Below are 19,242 nucleotides of genomic sequence, written 5' to 3' on the forward strand. Positions count from 1 at the left end.
GGTTCCAGTTAGAGCTGAACAATGGAGGCAGTGATGACAGCTTCAGACAAGGAAGGGAAACGTGCCTCTGGTGCTGAGTAAATCTGGATGTGTTTCAGGAATGCAAAGGGCCAAGGCCTGAGCCCCAGCCCCTGGCAAGGCAGATCCTGTCCCTCCCTCCTTGCTCAGGGCTCTTCCCGGGATGGGCACTGGCATGTGGGGATGTGCAATGCCAAGGGCAGCACCATGGGGCGGCCCCTGCCAGGCTGCTGAGCAGGGACAAGGAGGCAATGAGGCCCCAGGCCTGCAAGGGTCACTTGTCTCCTGCTCCTGGCTCAGGCCCAGGGCCAGCAGCCATGGCCAAAGTGCTGCCCAAGTTGGCTCTGTCAGGGCCTTGCAGCTGCTGCCCATCCCTCTGCCCTGTGCAGCCCAGGCTGTCCTACGGTGTCCCTGCCCTGTGCCTCTGTCCCTGCAGGCTGTCGTCATCCCCCGGCTGCCCCCCCTGGCTGGCCCCTTCCTTTGCTGACAGCTCTGCCTCCTGCCTGCCTCTGCCTGCCCACACAAAGCCTTGGGCTGCTCCAGGCTTTTTCTGGGGGACGTGTTGCACCACAGCCCTGCACTGGGAGGAAAATTCCTTTCTCCTGGTGTCCAGTCTGGGCTTCCCAAGCTGCCCTTGGTGCCATGTCCTGGCTTGTAAAATATGCATGTATTCTATTTTGCCATGTGTTGGGGGTTGGGCAGTTTTTTCTTATCTCTTTCAGGAACAATGACACTGCCCAGAAGACAATGTCCTGCTAATGGGCTATATAATGTCCTGGCTTGTAAAATAAGCATGTATTCTTTTTTGCCATCTGTTGGGGGTTAGGCAGTTTTTCTTATCTCTTTCAAGAACAATGACACTGCCAGGAAGACAATGTCCTGCTAATGGGCTATTGAATTACTCACTGTGGCTGGTAAGATTAGTTACATCATCCCATTGGGAGATGCTCCACCCAGAGGGAGGAGCCAAGCATCCCTGCCACCATAAAACAAGCACTTCTGAGACCACAGACAGCTTTCTTCGCTGGATTTCCGAGAGGAATCAGGAACTGAGGCCCAGCTGCTCCTTCGCCGCATCTTCAGAAAGGATCTACACCCTTCTGCAGATCGCCGCTCCAGGAGGAGCAGCCACCATTTGGCTGGACTGCTGTCAGCACCCTGACTTCTCAGGGTGCCAGGTGTTTCTCACTCTGCCAGTGGTTGTTTTGCTTGTGTTAAATTACATTGTTATTTAGTTTTTTTCTTCCAGTAAAGAACTGTTATTCCCGTTTCCCATATCTTTGCCTGAGAGCCTTTTTTTAATTCTGAAGTTGTGATAATTCGGAGGGAGGGGGTTTACCTTCTCCATTTCACAGGAGGCTTTTGCCTTCCTTCACAGACTCCTGTCTTTTCAAACCAAGACATGCCATTATCTCTTTCTCTGGCTGTTTTATACGATAAAGAAAAACTCCGAGATGTGTGAAACCACCCTTTAATCCCTCCCCGGCTACTCGTATTCTGTCCTCAGTCTCCACACCACTGAGCCCAGAGTCTGCCGCCTCTCACTGCTGGTTATGGGATGAGGCCTCCAAAACTCATCTTGAGAGGTTTTTGGGTCCTCTCCAAGGTCTGTGAAAATGAAAACAGTGATCAAAATTATTTTCTCCCAAATCTTGCAGTGACAGAACAAGGCTCAATATCTGTGAACTGAATGAGGGTGGATTTACAATTGTTAGAAGGAGGAAATATTTTACAATGAGGAGAGTGCACGAAACTGCAACTGTGTTCTTCCACAGTTGGATTCCTCATCACAAGTAATTGTCCAAGAGCAGGACCTTTGTGCAGCCTGACCCAGTGAAACCCATTCATCCCCAAGGACAGAATTCCTGTTGTGTGGGCTCTCTGCTGTGCTGGGTGCCCTCACAACGCTTCTGGCCAGAATGTCTGCTGAGGGCAGCCAGGCTGCTGCAGGGGCAGTGACCTCACAGCCATCACCATGGCAGCCCTGTGCCCTGGGCCTGCCTCTCCCCTTTCCTCTGCCCCTGCCTTGTCTCTGCTGGCATGAAGAGTTTTGTCATTCATATCTTGTGCCCAAGGTGCTGGGGCCAATGGCTTCCCAGGCAGGCTCCTGGAGCAGAAGTGGCTTTTCAGAGCCCAGGCAGAAATGAGCCCTGAGGCAGCAGCTCTGCAGTGCTGGCCACCAGGCCGGGCTGCCAAGGGAGGCTTCTGGCCATGGCCTGCAAGCAGCTGCTGCTGCCAAGGTGCCTTTGGTGCCTCAGGCTCTGCCTGGCACAGCTCCCAGCACGGCACTCTGCCCTTGTGCCCGAGCCCTTCCCTGTGCTGGGGCTGGCCTGGGGTTTTTCCTGCAGCAGGAACTGCCTTGCTGATGGCACAGGAAAGGCAGTTCCTGCTGGAGCAGGAGGCTCTGCCTGCAATGGGCTCCAACAACTCCAGCAAGGCCCTGTTTGCAAAGCCCCAGTGGGAAATGAATGAGGGGGTTACGCTGCTTTTCGGGTGAAACCAGATTTCTCCATCCCAAATCTGACATCCTGAGAGGGAGAGGAAACCGTGGCAGGGATGGAATATTTCACAGAGAAAGCAAGAACCAAGGGACAGCACTGAGAGCTTCTGCAGAGCTGCTGAGCTGGCCCAGCCTGGGCACATCTGACTGTCAGGGAAGCACTTCTGACTAGAAAAGCCCTGTCCCAAATTTTAACAGCAGCGTCTCCTGACATTTCCCTTCTTGGGAGTTGTTGAGATTCCTCCCTGCAGTGGGGACGCCCCTCAAGGTCACTGCTCCAGGCTGAGCCAAAGGGATTTGCCCACGGTCATTGGTCTGGGGGAGTGACACAAATCTCTGCTTAAAAACTGGTTTTGCTTTAGCACAGTTGCTTTGAAATAACTTCCTAGAGCTTTATATAATATGTTACAGCCCTTATATCTTGGTGTAAATATTTCTCATTAAGAAAATTTTGTCTAATCATTACCATAATAGATTTTATATAAATATTTATATATGGTATCCCATCTTTAATGCTGTGGACCAAATTGTATAAAGGTTAATTCCACCTTTATAATTCTTTACACAGGAATGCTTGAAAACTCTGGGGTGCAATTGGAACCAGCTGCTCCACAGTTCCTCTCATGGAAGAAGTTTAGAAAGCCTGGAGGTTCTTGGGAGTATTTGGATGTGGATATGACAGTGTGGTCAGAGACAGAGAAAGTAAGATGAGCTTTCCCATGAATTGGTCTGGAAACTTTTAGGGAGCTGGAGACAAAGAATTGGAAACTATCCACAGGTGGTGTTTGGAATAAGTTGTTTTTTTTCCAAAAAGTTGTTTAATGGAAGGTGTTTTCTTCATTAGCCAATCATGTAAAATGTGTTGATTAAATGACCAATGAGGTCCACTTGTAGCAAACCAAGGTATAAAAGAAGAGGATTGAATAAATGGGTGGCTTTTAGCTCTCAGCCTTCTGACCTGAGTCTGTGTCATCTCTGACTCCACAGTGACATTTGGGGATCTCTGGGGGCTATTTGGGATCCTTTCTGCAACTCGTGACCTAACAGGAGCCTCTCCAATAAACTTTCCCTGAAGCTCCCACTGTGCCCATGACAGGAACCCCTGTCAGTGTCTGGGACATCCCGGCTCTTTGGCAGCCTGGGGACTCCTGCGATGTCACCGTGGAGCCCCCGTGAGTGCCTGTGACAGATCGGTGCCTTTGCAGCCCAAGGTGCCCTGGGATGTCACCATGGAATGGCTGTGACTGTGTCTGAGCACAGGGCTCTTTACCATCCCCAGAAACCCCTGGGAGGTGTCCATGGAGCCCCTGTCTCTGCCTGTGACATTCCAGCTCTTGAACAGCCTGGAGACTCTTGGAAAGTCCCCATGGAACCCCTCTGAGAGCCTGTGACAAATCTAATCCTTAGTGGGCAACCACCCCCAGCCCCTGTTGCTATGGTCAGTTTCCATGGCAACCATCCCCAGCCCCCTGTTGCTATGGTCAGTTTCCATGGCAACCATCCCCAGACCCCTGTTGCCATGCTCAGTCCCTTGGCAGCTCCATGCAGTCCCCATGCCAGGGGTGGTTGCCATGGACACCATTGGCAGCCCCATCCCCAGAGTCATGGGATCCCAGATGCACAGAACTGGCTGAGCTGGGAGGGACCCATCAGGATCCTGGAGTCCAACTGCTGGCCAGGCACAGGACACCCCAACAATGCCAGCCTGGGCCTGGCAGCGCTGTCCAAACGCTGCTGGAGCTCGGAGAGCCCTGGAGCTGGGAGCCTTCCCTGGGGAGCCTGGGCAGTGCCCCAGCAGCCTCTGGGCAAAAACCTTTTCCTGAGATCCATCCTCAGCCTGCCCCGACTCAGCTGCAGCCGTTCCCTCCGGTGCTGGCCCTGGGCACCAGAGGGAAGAGGTTCCCACAGCCCCAGCCAGGGACCTGCTCCCAAGGCTGTTGCCATGGACACCACAGCTGGGACCAGCTGGCATGCTCGGTTTCCACAGGCTGGGGTTTAGTATTGGGATTCCCCAATGTCCTGCTCCTGCTATAACCACGCTGCCGCTCGCTGCCCTCCCACCTCCCATGGAAAGCACAAAAGCCAAAGATCCTGGGCTGGGATAAGAACAATTTATTTGGAACAGCAACGAGATAAAGAACAAACAGTAAGAGAAACAATATTGACAACAGAAGGGTTATAAAAAAGGGAAAACTACAACACAACTGACTGTGTTTTCCCAGCCATAATTTCCTCCTGCCTGCAAAGGACACCCTTCTCCTCAGGAGGAGATAGAGAGAGAGAGTTCCTTTCCTGCCCCTGGCAATGACCTGAGGTCGGAGTGAATGTAATGACACAGCCCTGGCCAGACCCTCATGTTCTTCAGGCTCACATCATGTCATTGGCAGGGGCAGGAAAACGAACAGGTGTCTTCCCAGCATGGATCACAGTGAACACGTATCACCAGGGCTCTTCCAAACGTGGTTCTCCCATGGGGGATGAAGTTGGAGCAGTGCACAAAGCTCTTCCTGCAGTTGCAGCATTTGCATGTCTTCCTTTCGTGGTGACTCTGTTTCTGTCTGCTCAAATGAGAGCTCTGTCTGAAGCTCTTCCCACACTAGGGACGCTCGTAGGGCCTCTCCCTGGTATGGATACGCTGGTGGGTGACAAGGTGGGAGTTGCGGTTGAAGCCCTTCCCACAGTCGGGGCAGCAGAAGGGCCTCTCATCTGTGTGAATCCGCTGGTGCTGGAGGAGGTTGGAGCTGGTGTGAAACCTCTTCCCACAGTCAGGACACTCGTAGGGCCTCTCCCCAGTGTGGATGCGTTGATGCCTGACAAGTTCTGAGCTGCAGCTGAAGCCCTTCCCACACTCCCCACACTCACAGACCCATTTCCCAGTGTGGATCATCTGGTGGCTGATCAGGGTGCTGCTCTGCCTGAAGCACTTCCCACACTCCAAGCACATGTAGGGCTTCTCCCCATCAGGAAGCTGCTCATGGACCACCAGCTCCAAGCCCTGGCTGAAGCTCTGTCCACCTTCCTGGCACAGGGTGGGTCTTTCCTCCTCAGAGCACCCTGGGCTGGGATTGAAGCCCCTCCTCCTGTAGGATCTCAGGGAATTTTCCTCCTTGTTATATTCCTGTGCCATGGAGCCACTCAAATCTGCCTCTTTCATGAGGTTCTGCCATGGGGACTTGTCCTCCCTGGTCTCTATTCTCAGCTCCTTTTCTGAGGAATACAGGGAAAGGAGAGGATGGGATTTCCCTCTGTGCCAGAGGGGAGGGGAAGGAAATCCCCCCAGTCCATCTCTGGCAGGATGGCGTTGGCAGTGGGGCTGTCCTGCAGACTTGGGCTGTGCTGGGCTGGGAGATGGAGCAGGAGAGATAAGGAAAGGGGCCCTGACTTTCTCCTCACCTGCCTGAGTGTCTCGAGGCATCTTCCTCCTCCTCGCAGCCTTCTCCTCCATCTGGCAGTGGGTTTGGGATGTGAAATTCTGTTTTGGGAGGAAAACAAGAGATTAGTGCATTGAGTTTTGTACTGGTTTGAAGGCAAACCAGGGGGAGATTTTAAGACAGAATTACAATTTAATAAGAAAATTAAGATCAAGGCAATGATACAGAAACACTGCCTTAAACTGACACAGTCAGGATATCACCTGACACCCTGTTGCTCAGGGTGCTGGTAGGAGTCCCATTAAATGGTGGCTGCAGTCCTCTTGCAGTGATGATCGTGATTCTGTCAAAGCAGTGATCCTGTAGAAGGGTCTGGTCTTCCTCTGAAGGTCCAGTGGTGGTGATGGAGCTCTTGTCCTCTGGGAATCCAGTAGCCAAGGTGCTCCTGGTGTCAGAAGCCTCAGCTTATATCCAGGTAGGAATGGTTGGCTCCTCCCCCTGGGCGGAGCATCCCACAATGGGATGATGTCATTTTACCAGTCCTGCAGGGACACTCAATGGCCCATTCACAGAAGAGAGCCCCTGGAGGGATTATCAGGGCTGAGTGATGGAAGAGATAAAGAACACTGCCCCGCCTGTTTACAACAGTTTCTAAAGGTGGTGATGGAAAACATGCATTTGGTTACATCTTGCACTGCAACCTGAAACAGTGGGGTAATCCCTGCTCGGGAGGTGAACACCACCCCCCTTACCCAAACTGGCTCAGGTGTAAAGCCCTCTCCCTGAGAAGGCCTCACACACAGGGGACAATGTCACACTTGCCCCACCCCAGGGGACGTCTCTGTCCCTGTCACTCTCTTGCCCTCTCCCTTTTTTCTCTTTTATTCCATCTCTCTCTACCTCACATTTACTGTTCAATAAAATCCACTTTGCATTTGGTCTCGTTAGCACCTTAATTGGGGCAGAGGCATCTCTCTAACAATTTTCTTAACCAGATTGTGTATCATATTTTGACACAGTGCGTTTAGGCAGTGTTGTCTGACCCCAAGTGCCTTTGTCAGCAGCATGGTTCCCTCCTCTGTGGGAGGAGGGCTCTTTCTTTCCAGAGGAACTCTTGGAAACTTGGATGCAAATTCCTCTGAGCGACTTGTGGGAGAACTGATGAGGGAAATGGCTGTTGTGGGTGGCCAGTGTAAAGAAAATATTTTGTTGTCTTTCCATGAAATGTTTGTTAAATCACTGGAGGAAAGTGAGCAAATGTTACCATTGAGGCTGACAAGGTTCATTCAGGTTGAGGAACACAAGGCTACTAAACGTCCCAGAAGAAGCCCAGCTCAAGTAGCTAAATTCCCGAATAACTCCAGAATTCAGAGGCTTGGGGACTTTGCCAAATGTGAGAATCATTATTTTCTGTGTTCCTGTCACCTTTGTCACAGCCACACAGATTTTTTCCTTCCTTTCAATAATCTGTATTGGGTCAAATTTTCACTTTTTCTTTTTCATTTTTTTTCTTTTTTTTTTTTTTTAATCAGAATCTTCCAGCAGCTGAGCTGGAGCTGTGCAGGAACCGATGAAATTTGGAATTGACACAGAATTGCTTCTGTTGTTGGTTTATTAATGTTTGGGATTTATTTGTATTTTCCTCACATGTGACTTGTGAGAAAATCAAATCTTCATCCAAGTGATTTATGCAGATTGAAGTTTGATTTCTGCCAAGTTTATTTTGTCCAGTGCTCAGGGGATGCTGGAAGGGTCTCTGTGCCTCTCACCCTGGGGGATGCTTGGGAAGGGCTTGGGAGGGTTGTCCCTCTCACCCCAGGCCGTTCTTGAGGGGGTGTCCCTGTCCCCCAGGGGGTGTCCCTGTCCTAGTCACCCCAGCCCATTCCCCAGGGCGTCTCCATCATTCTCACCCTAGGGAATGCCTGGGGGCTCTCCGTCCCTCTCAGCCCCATGCCAATGGGGTGCTCAGGGCATTCTCTGTACCCTCGCCCTGGGGGATGCTCAGGGGTCTCCATCCCGCTGGCCTCAGGGAATGCTTGTGCAGGGCTGGGGACCAGGGGCTCTGCGTCCCTCTCACCACTGAGGGTGCTCAGGGTTGCGGGGACTCTCCGACCTTCTCATCCCTGGGGAGGCCGTGGGGGTCTCTATCCCTCTCAGCCCTGGTGTGACCCCTGGTCTTCCCTCTGGTGCCCAGGGACAGGACTGGAGGGAATGGCTGCAGCTGAGTTGGGGCAGGCTCAGGTTGGATCTCAGGAAAAGGTTTTTGCCCAGAGGCTGCTGGGGCACTGCCCAGGCTCCCCAGGGAAGGCTCCCAGCTCCAGGGCTCTCTGAGCTCCAGCAGCATTTGGACAGCACTGCCAGGCCCAGGCTGGCATTGTTGGGGTGTCCTGTGCAGGGCCAGCACTTGGACTCCAGGATCCTGATGGGTCCCTCCCAGCTCAGCCAGTTCTGTGGATCTGGGATCCCATGACCCATTCCAACAGGGTCCTGGTGATGGTTGCCTGCTAAGGATCAGATTTGTCACAGGCCCTCAGAGGGGTTCCATGGGGACTTTCCAAGTCTCCAGGCTGTTCAAGAGCTGGAATGTCATAGGCAGAGACAGGGGCTCCATGGACACCTCCCAGGGGTTTCTGGGGATGGTAAGGAGCCCTGTGCTCAGAGGCAGTCACAGCCATTCCATGGTGAAATCCCAGGAGTCCCCAGGCTGCCAAAGAGCTGGGATGTCCCATTCACAGAGGTTCCTGGCAGAGTGGGAGCTTCAGGCAAAGTTTATTACAGAGGCTCCTGTTGGGTCTCGAGGTGCAGAAAGGAGCTCCAATAGGCCCCACAGTTTCCCAAATACCCCCAAGGACCTCCAGGATTTGTTAATCCCTGGTGTGAGAGGAGCCTTAGAACAGCTGGTTCCAACCCCAGCCCTAGACTTTTCAAGAATTTTTATGTAAAGAATTATAAAGGTGGAATTAGACCTTTATAGAATTTGTCACACAGAATTAAGGCTGGCAAGCTGGAGGTATTTATATTTATATATATATATATATATATATTCTATAATGGTAATGATTAGAAACAATTATCTTCAAAATAATCAGAAATATTTATTCTAAGGTATAAGAGCTGTAACATATTGTATAGAGCACTAGGCAGTGATTTCAAAGCAATTTTATTAAAGCAAAACTAGTAATTAAGCAGAACAATGATGGTGGGACTGAGTCCTTTGGCTCAGCCTGGAGCTGTGACACTGAGCAGTGTCTCCACTGCGGGGAGGAATCTCCACACTCCACAAGAAGGGAAATGTCAGGAGATGCTGCTGCTAAAATTTGGGACGAGGCTTTTCTAGTCTGAAGTGCTGCCCTGTCAGTCAGATGTGCACAGGCTGGTCCATCTTGGCAGCTCTGTGGAAGCTCTCAGTGCTGTCCCTTGGTTGTTCCTTTCTCTGGGCATTTTTCCAGCTCTGCCACAGCTCCAGCTCCCTCTGAGAATGTGGAACTTTGAGATGGAGGAGTCAGGCTGGTTTCAGCTTTATTCACCCCAAAAGCAGCATGACCCCCTCCTTCATTTCCCACTGGGGGCTTTGCAAACAGGGCCTGGCTGGAGTTGTTGGAGCCCATTGCAGGCAGAGCCTCCTGCTCCAGCAGGAACTGCCTTTCCTGTGCCATCAGCAGGGCAGGTCCCGCTGCAGGAAAAGCCCCAGGCCAGCCCCAGCACAGGGAAGGGCTCGGGCACAAGGGCAGAGTGCCGTGCTGGGAGCTGTGCCAGGCAGAGCCTGAGGCACCAAAGGCACCTTGGCAGCAGCAGTTGCTTGCAGGCCATGGCCAGAAGCCTCCCTTGGCAGCCCGGCCTGGTGGCCAGCACTGCAGAGCTGCTGCCTCAGGGCTCATTTCTGCCTGGGCTCTGAAAAGCCACTTCTGCTCCAGGAGCCTGCCTGGGAAGCCATTGGCCCCAGCACCTTGGGCACAAGATATGAGTGACAAAACTCTTCATGCCAGCAGGGACAAGGCAGGGGCAGAGGAAAGGGGAGAGCCAGGCCCAGGGGACAGGGCTGCCATGGTGATGGCTGTGAGGTCACTGCCCCTGCAGCAGCCTGGCTGCCCTCAGCAGACATTCTGGCCAGAAGCGTTGTGAGGGCACCCAGCACATCAGAGAACCCACACAACAGGAATTCTGTCCTTGGGGATAAGTGGGTTTCACTAGCTCAGGTTATAAAAGCTCCTGTTCTTGGACAATTCCTGTGTTTCCTGTGATGGGGAATCCACTTTTCTGGGAAAACAGTTGCAGTTTTGTGCCACTGTCATAATTGTAAAATATTTCTCCTTCTAACAAATGTAAATCCACCCTCATTCAGTTGAGAGTTATTGACTCTTGTTCTTTTACTGCAAGATGTGGAACAAAATAATGTTGACCAGTATTTTTCCATTTTCACAGACCTTGGAAAGTAACCAAAAACCTCCCAAGATGGGGTTTGGACGCCTCATCACATAACCAGGAGGTAGAAGGTGGTAGCTCTCAGCTCAGTGGTGTGGAGACTGAGGACAGAACAGGAGCAGCCCGAGAGGGATTGAAGGGTGGTTTCAGAGAGGCTGGAGTTTTTCTTCATTGTGTAAAACACCCAGAGAAAGAAATAATGGCACCAAGGGTGTGGAGTTCCCCCGCCCCAGGAAGCAGGCATTCTACCCAGACAGACAGCATTGGGTGAGGAGCGTGATTTAAAGAGGATTCCGCCCCTCCACCCTGTGGGGCATGACCCTGCAAGCCCAGGAAAAGACACTCCACCCCATCTGGTCAAAAAAGGAGTGGCCACAGAACATTTTTCCTTTTCTGTAAAACTCATTGGTCCAAATTCTACTGCAAAGTCCCCGCCATCGATTTTTCCATTGGTTGTCCTCCTCTATCCACTCCTTTGCAGTGCCCTACTCCTTCTGCTATTAGACCCCGACCCTAAACTCCACCCCTACCCTGTCATGTAAAACCCATGACAAGCCACCACCCCCTCTCCCGATTTGTTTCTTCTTTTGGTCCCTGGCACAAAAAAGGATCCTGGGCTTTGCTAAACCAAGACCCATCCTGTTGCCTTCCTTTCCCTGTTGGTCATCGATGCCTGCCTGAGGTCTGAGACTCTGGGGCCTGGGGGAGTGGTTTTGCTGCTTACTGCAGTGGAACACAACACAAGGGCATCTGGGGAGGCCCAGACTGGACAGCGGGAGAAAGGAATTTCCTCCCCCAGGGCAGGGCTGTGGTGCAGAAGGAGCCTGGAGCAGCCCAAGGCTTTGTGTGGGCAGGCAGAGGCAGGCAGGAGGCAGAGCTGTCAGCAAAGGAAGGGGCCAGCCAGGTGGGGCAGCTGGGGGATGACGACAGCCTGCAGGGACAGAGGCACAGGGCAGGGACACCGTAGGACAGCCTGGGCTGCACAGGGCACAGGGATGGGCAGCAGCTGCAAGGCCCTGACACAGCCAACTTGGGCAGCACTTTGGCCATGGCTGCTGGCCCTGGGCCTGAGCCAGGAACAGGAGACAAGTGACCCTTGCAGGCCTGGGGCCTCATTGCCTCCTTGTCCCTGCTCAGCAGCCTGGCGGGGGCCGCCCCATGGTGCTGCCCTTGGCATTGCACATCCCCACATGCCAGTGCCCATCCCAGGAAGAGCCCTGAGCAAGGAGGGAGGAACAGGATGTGCCTGGCCAGGGGCTGGGGCTCAGGCCTTGGCCCTTTACATTCCTGAAACACATCCAGGTTTGCTCAGCACCAGAGGCACCTTTGCCTTGTTTGTCCCCAGCTGTCATCACTGCCTCCAGTGCTCTGCTCTGGCTGCAACCTGGGGACACTTTCTCAGTTGTGTCCTTCAATGGGAACCATTAACCCTTCAAGAAAACTTCTGTGTTTCAATCTGACTTTGAGATGTTGACAGGTTGTTGTGCACACTCTGAGGGACAAGTTGAATGCAAAGAGCACCAAAGCCCCAGAGGGTCATTAAAGTCCTTGTGCTGTGTCTGTGCTGCTGAGCTGGGCCGGGCTCCTGGCCCAGAGGCAGCTCCTGGCAAGGGCAGCGCTGCAGAGAGACAGCTCTGGCCAGGAGCAGCTCCTGGGCACAGCCCAGCAGGGCTGGGGCACTGCCAGGGCAGCTCAGGGACACCAGCAGGGCACAGCCAGAGCTGACAGGGGCTCAGCACTGGCAGGGGCTGGGGGATGTCCCCAAGGGGGCTGTGTCACAGCGGCACCTCTGTGGCTGTGTCATGGAGGCACAGGGCAGCTGTGATGTCAGCAAGGGGCTGTGTGACAGCACAGAGTGGGCTGTGTGAGGTCACAGACTGGGCTGTGACATCACAGAGTTTGTTGTGTGAGGTCATAGAGGGGATTCTGTGACATCGCAGAGCAGGCTGTGACTTCATGGCATGGCTGTATGACATCATAGGGCAGGCTGTGAGGTCAAAGTGTGTGCTGTAGCATTTAAGAGTGCCAGTATGACATCACAGAGAGGGTTTTGTGACATCACTGAGGGAGTTGTGAAATCACAGAGCTGTCTGTGACATCATGGAGTAGAGTATGAGGCCATAGAGCAGATCCTGCCATCATAGAGGGTGGCTCTGTGGCATCAGAGAGTGGGTTGTGACATTCTAGGTGACTGTGTAACATCATAGAGGAGGCTGTGACATCACATGGTGACATTGTGACATCGCAGACTCTTCTGTGACATCTCAGTGCAGCTGCATGACATTCCAGGGTGACATCCCAGAGTTGGCTCTGTGACACCAAAAGGGTGCTGTGTGACATCATAGGGGGCTCTGTGACATCACATGATGCTGTGTAACATCACAGGCTGACTGTGTGACTTCATAGGGGGCTCTGACATCACAGGGGCTGTGTGATGTCACTGGGGAGGTCACTCTGCCCCAGCTCCCCTCACAGTTCCCCCAGAGCAGTCCAACGCTGCTCGTGCACAGCGGGGTCCCCTGTCCCCCCGGGTCCCCCCGCTCCTGGTGCTGCAGCCTCCCCCAGAGGATGTTCCACGAGATCGACCCCAGAGCCTGACACGGGGACGGGGGGCCGGGGCCTTGGGGGGTGGGACAGGGGGACAGGGACCCACCGACAGCATCCCTGTGTCCCCCAGGGCCAGACCCTGGGCCAGGGCTCCTTCACCCTGTTCTGAATGAGGGTTTGAGAGCGCTGAAAATATCCCCAGCAAGGGAGCAGCAACAACCAGATTTAATATTAAGGGACAGCACCACAAACTTCCTTGGCAAGACACATTGTTGACTGGACACTTCAGGCACACCAAAGAAACAAAGCAACAAAAAAACCAAACAAAATCCAGGCAATCGAACCAGAGATGAACTGAGAACTGTCCCTGACTCTGTGTGTGACACAAGGACAGTGAGGGCAATGGTAAAAGGAATACGGCCTAAAAGTGTAACAGAGCTCAAACGTAACAGGACTTAACTTGTACCTCAACCTTAAGTGATAACTTCAGCTTCACAATTTAGCAAAAGAACAGAGCTTAACAGTATTTAACCTAAATTATAACCTATGATTTTTCAATTTAATAGAGGAATAACACTTAATGATGTTCAGCTTAGCTTATAACATATTAAACATAACAACTTAGCAAAAGAACAACTCTTAGCAGCATTTAATGTCACTTAGACCTTGTGACTTAACCTTTCTTACAGGCCTGACTGACTCAGCTATCCAAGGCACTCAAACCCCTCCGAGAGCAGCATTTCTGCCACATTTCCCCAGCACATCAGGTTTGTGTCCTTTGAGGGACCAGGAACTGGTGAGACTAGAGGCACAGGAAGGTTTCTCTTCATGAAAAACAAAAAATGTGAACATGATAAAATTTAATAAACATCAAAAGCCTTCATTCAGTTTCTTGTGACATCCCAGCAACATGTGCACCATCCACAAGGGATTGCCATACAGGAAGGATTTTAGACAAAGACATAAAAAGAGGTGATAGAAAAGATAAAACTACAACTAAGATGCTGACTAAGGAGGTATTTAAACTTCTGAAAGATTGGGCAATTCCCTGATGCTCAAATCATGAAGCCAATCAAGGATGATACATTGGAATCAGCAGAGAGCATCTGGAGGAAGACTTCTGGGAGCAATGTGAAGGACAAGGATCCAGCTGCTCTAAATGAAGAGATGTCCTTAGACATGGCCATTTCAAAAGAAGAGCTGGAAACACGTAAAGGAGGGGGTCATGAAATATTAGAGTGAATGATGTTCATGGCAAAGATAGAGGGGAAGATCCGTATTTCTCCACTTGCCATAAGTAGAAGAATCTAGTAGAATCAGGAAATTTCTGCTCCTGGTGGGAAAACGTGGCCATTTCTTAAAAGTACTCAAATGACCCAGATAATAAAGATTTCCTTGTATATTATGAAATGTACAAATATTAAAACCTGTGCCCCTTTCCAGGCAGACATCAGCTGTGTACCCATAAACAGGCAGTGCCACTTGTGCCCCGAGGTGTCCAGCTGGGATTGCATCCCTCCAAGAGCACCTGAGGGAGAGCAGAGCACCTTGCAAGCTGCAGATTGTCCCTGACAGCCCCACAGGGCTCCTGTGCCATCAACATCTGCTCTGCTCCAGTCTGAAACAGGGCCCAGCATGGTGCCGGGATCATCAGAGAGCTGAGGTGTGTGCTGGAATTCAATGCCCTCCCCATCCCGCAGCAGCCCTGCATTTCCCTGCTCCAGCCTGGGTCTCCAGCACAGCCATGGAGGCTCTTTGGTCTCCTGACTGTTCCTGCAGCCCCCAAGGGCAGCTGAGCTCTGCCTGTGGCACAGTCAGGCCTGGCCAGCGCAGGCCATGCTCAGCAATTGCTTGTGTGTGCCTGGCCTTGCTGTCAGCCCCGGCAGTGGGTGCGTGGCCCCTTGGTGGCCCTGTGCTGGCCCAGCCATGGTGGCCCAGACCCTGTGCATGCCCAGCCCAGGCCAGGAGCATTGTGGCTGGGAACGGCCCCTGTGCCGTGGTGCCCACAGCAGCCTTGGGGCTCTGTGCCCCATGGCCTCCCTGCTGGGCAGCCTCTGCCAGCTCCTGCACAGCCCCTGGCACCTGTGGGCCTGCACAGACAGCCCTGCCCCGGGCTCTGCCGGCCTCTGGGCCAGCAGAGAGGCCGGCCAGGGCTGGCCATGGCCGGGAACAGGCCCTGAGCCCCGCAGGAGGATGGAGCTGGGCCACAGCCAAACTCAGCCCAGGCCAAAGCTGGGCTCAGCAGCCAGGGCTGCCAAGGGCTGGGCACAGAGGCTGGCACTGACAAATGTCCTGGGCCCCCTCCCTGCTCTGTCCATGCCCCCAAGGGCACAGAGCAGCCTCCTCTCTGGGGCACTTGCCTCTTTTCAATGCCTTGCACAGACGCTGGCCCTGCCCCACAAGGCCTGGCCTGAGTCCTGCCCCTGCACGCTCAGCCAGGCTGAGATGGACACTGATGCTTTCTGGGGCAGGCTCTCTGAGCCCAGCCCAGCTCCCTGCAAGCTCTGCCAGCTGCCCTGAGCTCTGGGCAGCACCAAGGGCCTCTCCCCAGCCCAGCCCAGCCGGCTCTGGCCCCACAGCTCTGCTCAGGCCAGGCTGCTCTGGCCACTGGCCCCACGGCCTCAGCCCCTGCCAAGGGCACAGCAGCAGCTGCAGCTCACACAGGACTCAGCCCCAGCCATGGCGGAAGGTGCTGGGCCAAGGCCAAAGGAGGCTCCCTGCCTGCCCTGCTCCCCTCTGGCTCAGGTGCTGAGAGCTCTGCAGCCCCTGCTGCCATCCCATGTGCCCAGGGCAGCTCAAGAGCCCCGGCCTTGGGGCCCTCAAGAGCTGCTCCTGCTCCAGGCCCAGGGCCCATCCCGAAGCTGGGGCAGCCACAAAGCTGTGCCCATTTCTGTTCATTGCTGCTCTGAATGGGATGGATCCTCAGCCACTTGGGGGTTCCTGATGAATTTTACTGCACCTGAGGCCTCTTCTTTCTTCAGTTCTTCAGTGCAGGAATTCAGTGGCAAAACTCATAAATATTTGTTCAAAACACCCAACCAAGAAAAGACTCTGAGAATCATCTAAGTTTCAATTCTTCTGTGGTTGATTATGCAGATTTCAGGGCTATATTCAAAGCGAATAAACTAAATTGAAAACAATGAAGGGGGAAATGTTTTGTCCTGTTTTCTTTTCCTGTTTATAGATTGATATCAGCACTCCCCAGGTTATACTGACCCCCAGCACATCCTAATGCAATCTGAACAGATATGAAAATCGAGACCCTTCATGGCTGACAATAAATCAGACTTTGTCCCTACCCCCTCCCCACCATTTCCCTCATCCAACCCCTGGCACTCAGCGCAGCTGAGGAATGGAGTCCCATCCAGGGGTGTTCCCAGCGCTCAGAATTGGGGCCAGGTCAGTTCAATCTCTTTATTGCTGATCTGGACAAGGCCATCGAGGGCACCCTCAGTCAGTTCCCAGGTGAGCCCAAGCTGGGTGGGAGTGTGGCTGTGCTGGAGGGCGAGAAGCTCTACAGAGGGATCTGGACAGGCTGGAGCCATGGGCCCAGGACAATTGGATGAGGTTCACCAAGGCCAAGGGCCGGGTCCTGCCCTGAGCTCACACCACCCCAAATCCCTGGCCATGCTGTGCCCCTGATCCCCACAGCCTGTCCTGTTTCCTTCATCCCTGCATTGCCAGGGACTTCCTGGGACAAGGGAACTCTGCTCTGGCTATGGAGGGAGGTTCAAGTGGCACCACTGGAGTGGGAACCAGAACTCATCAGGTTTGTGTCCTTTGGGGGTCAGGAACTGGTGAGACTCAGAGGCACAGAAAGTTTCTCTTCATGGACAACAGACCATAGTTGAACAGGACACGATTTAATGACAATCACACTCTTCCCTGAGCTATGTGCAACGTCCCAGCAGAGTCTGATGAGTCCACCATCCACAAGTGATTTCCATATTAAAAATAATTTCAGAGAAACGTGGTTCTGTGATAGATATAAACACAATTAATTCTTGTATCAGGATGCTTGTCCTGGAGTGGGGACAAAACAGCTCCAACAATTCCTGATTTGCAAAGCTGTCAGTGGTGGATGGAGAAGGGTGGTCAGGCTGCTTTTGGTGTTGAGGAAATGCTGAAACCAGCCTGACTCATTTCATCTCCTCCCGTCCTGCCTGATCTGTCCTCTTTCCCCTTCCACCCATTTTGTCTCCCACCAGGCCCCTTGGTGAAGAGCCTGGGGTGGATCCTGTGGAACATCCTTTGGTGGAATCTGTGGCTCCAGATGGAGCGGGGGGACACCGGGGGACAGGGACCCCGCTGGGCATGAACAGCATTGGAGTTGTTGGGAGAAACTGTGAGGAGGAGCTGGGGCAGAGTGACCAACGCAGTGACCTCACACAGCCCTGCTGGGATGTCACAGCCTGCTCTGTGGGGTCATAGCCCATTCTCTAATGTCACACAGCTGGTTGGTGACATCACAGCCAACTCTGTGATGTCATAGTCTGCTCTATGATGTCAGACCTCTTTTTGTCACGTCACAGCGGGCTTTGTGATGTGTACAGAGGCAGTCTATGATGTCATAGCTGCTCGATGACCTCACATACCCTACTCTGTGATGTCATAGCCCACTCTGTGACCTCATGTTCCCAGATGATCAATTGTCTACACCAGGTGAGCTCACACCTGGAGCTTGTTCTCCAAAACCCCAGCCCTATGGAAAGCACACAATGCCCATTGTGTGAGAAGGGGAACTGGAAGTTCACCAGCCTCAGTGTCCTGCCAGCTCAGCCAGGCCCACTGGAACATTGGGGTCCAGACCACCAGGGACCACCAAGGAGACCCCCAGGACAGAAGAATGCATGGCTAAAGGGGAAGGGAAATATTTTAATGATTCTGGGAAATGATTATCATATGAGTGCTTAGACCAGGACAATCAATGAATATGTGTGCAAAATACAGAAAAGAAACAGAAACTTTCCTGTACTCAGCATGCACAGCTTTGGGAGGAGCTATCCCCTGTGCATCCGTCTGAATAAAGAATGCTGCTTCTTAATGCTACATTGGGGTTATGGAGTTTTCTGTTTTGCCAAATTTCTGGTAACACTCCATAGGCCAAGGAAAGCTCTGTCTCCTGCTTTTCACAAACAGAGAAGGGCTGGTGGCAGATGTGGGGGTCAGAGGTTGCCTGGGGCACAGTGACCATGAAATAATCAAGTTTTCAATATTCTGGGTAAGCAGGAGGGGCAGCAACAAAACTTCTGCACTAAAATTAGGAAGGGCAGACTTTGGCCTGTTTAGGATGCTGATTTGGGGAGTACCGAATCAGGTACTGATCTTTTAAAGGGAAACAGCCCTTAAAAACAATAGGGTCCAGGAAGGAGAGAGTCATTTCAAGAAAATAATCTTAAGAAGAAAGGAGCAGGCTGGACAGTGTATGGCAAAAGATGAGCTGGTGAGAAAAATTACTGTCCTGGCTGCCCATGGAGCTTTTGTGGGGACTCATGGGAAAAAATTACTTAAAACTCAGGAAGTTTCCAAAGATGATGTTAGGTTACACAGAAAGAAAAGTGGAGCGGTGATAACTCAGTTAGAACTTCACATGGTGGCTTCTATTAAAAAAAAAAAAATTAAAAATTAATGGGAAAAGGAGGGATAAGGAGAACCCCTACGTTTTATTGGACGCAGTGGAGAATAAAATAACTAAATATAAGGAAAAGGCTGAGCTACTTAACACCTTGTTTTTCTCAATGTTCAATATTAGGACAGGTTGCCCTCAGGACAAGTAGGGCACACTGATAGATGGGCACAGGCAGCAGAACAGCCCCCTGGAATCCAGAAGGAAGCAGCTGAGGACATGCTGAGCCACTCAGGTGCTCACAGGTGTCTCTGGGAGCAGATGGGATCCACCCTAGGGGCTTAAGGGAGCTGGTGGATGAGCTCCCCAAGCTGCTCTCCATCATTTACCATCAGTCCTGGATCAGCAGGGAGGTCCCAGAGGAGTGGAGGTGCCAATGTGAGCCCATCCCCAAGAAGGGCTGGAAGGAGGATCTGGGGAACTCCAGGCCTGTCAGCCTGACCTGGGTGCCTGGCAAGGTTATGGAGCAGATCACCCTGAGTGCCATCACAGGGCACCCACAGGATGGCTGAGGGATCAGAGCCAGCCAGCATGGATTTCAACATCTGCACTAATGATCTGCATGAGGGGATTGAGTCCAGCATCAGCAAATTTGCAGATGACACCAAGCTGGGTGTGAGTGTGGATGTGCTGGAGGGTAGGAGGGCTCTGCACAGGGACCTGGACAGGCTGGATCCAGGGAACAAATTGAGCAAGGTGAGGTTGAACAAGACCAAGTGCCAGGTCCTGCACTTTGGCCACAACAACCCGTGCAGCAC

The 19,242-nt window shown here is 52.6% G+C and overlaps 1 pseudogene; it reads right to left on the minus strand.

Annotated features, from left to right (window-relative positions):
• Window positions 1-1,504: 1,504 nt before the first annotated feature.
• Window positions 1,505-19,242, minus strand: part of LOC135306092 (zinc finger protein 883-like) — a 117,293-nt pseudogene continuing 99,555 nt past the window's right edge.

The sequence above is a fragment of the Passer domesticus genome, chromosome 8, assembly GCF_036417665.1.
Source record: "Passer domesticus isolate bPasDom1 chromosome 8, bPasDom1.hap1, whole genome shotgun sequence".
In the NCBI taxonomy this organism is placed as follows: Eukaryota; Metazoa; Chordata; class Aves; order Passeriformes; family Passeridae; genus Passer; species Passer domesticus.